Source organism: Echinops telfairi, unplaced genomic scaffold (genome assembly GCF_000313985.2).
Source record: "Echinops telfairi isolate 266 unplaced genomic scaffold, ASM31398v2 ScPeMD7_22;HRSCAF=79, whole genome shotgun sequence".
Classification (NCBI taxonomy): Eukaryota; Metazoa; Chordata; class Mammalia; order Afrosoricida; family Tenrecidae; genus Echinops; species Echinops telfairi.
This window is the reverse complement of record NW_022103919.1, coordinates 4,797,023-4,797,976: the sequence shown is the minus strand read 5'-3', so window position 1 is coordinate 4,797,976 and position 954 is coordinate 4,797,023. Positions and strand designations below refer to the sequence as shown.

The 954-nt window shown below is 49.4% G+C and overlaps 1 pseudogene; it reads left to right on the top strand.

The window, feature by feature from the left end:
- Positions 1 to 603: 603 nt before the first annotated feature.
- Positions 604 to 954, top strand: part of LOC101662701 — a 1,959-nt pseudogene continuing 1,608 nt past the window's right edge.

Here is a 954-nt window from a genome sequence, read left to right as displayed (position 1 = left end):
GGGTGTGTGTGGGAGAGGAGGGGTGTTTCCTGCTCGAGGGATCCTGTGCCCCCAGGCCACCATCCACAGCACCCAAACTCACTGCAGGTGGGAACAGAGAGGTTCTGGAAACCTGTTTCTAGCCGTTCTCCTGAGAAACAGCCTTTGACATGTGAGGAGGTCCCCAGGTAGCCCACCACATTGGGGGCTCCCAAGAGTGATGCAGAGGCAGAGGATATGAGGGGGTGGGGTGGGTTTGGGGGTAAGGGAGGCCATGTTCCCTCCCCTAAAGCAACAAGGAAGCAAGGCCCCTCCTTGTCAAAGATTCCAGAGCATTTTATTTTGAAGCCGCAGTAACTTTGAGCAATCGGATGAACATTCGTCCACACAGTCACCATCTGGGTTCACCCAATGTAATGCGCTCATATCTTGGTTCCCCCTTCCTCGCTCCCTTTGAATTGAAGATGGCTTATATTGAGGTTATGTGTTGGGTTGCTTACCCCCAAGGTCAACAGTTTGAACCCACCAGCTTCCCCATGGGAGAAAGATGAAGCTTTCTACTCTCATAAAGAGTTACACCCCCCAGATAAACCCCTTGGAAACAGTAATGGGAGTAGCGATACCATGAGGGTGGGGGAAAGTGGGGGGACAAGGGCGAGAAACAGGGAACCGATTACAATGATTGACGTTTAACCACTACCACCCCCAGCCCCCAGGAGGACGAACAACAGAAATGTGGGTGAAGGGAGACAGCAGATGGTACATGATCTAAAATAAAAATAATTTATAATTTATGAGGGGTCCATGAGGGTGGGAGAGTGGTGGGAGGACAAAGAGGAGCTGATACCAGGGCTCAAGGGGAAAGAAAATGTTTCAAAAAGGATGATGGCAATATATGTCCAAAAGTGCTTGATACAACTGATTGGTATAAGAGCTGTACGAGCCCCCAATAAAATGATCCAATATCTTTTTTTT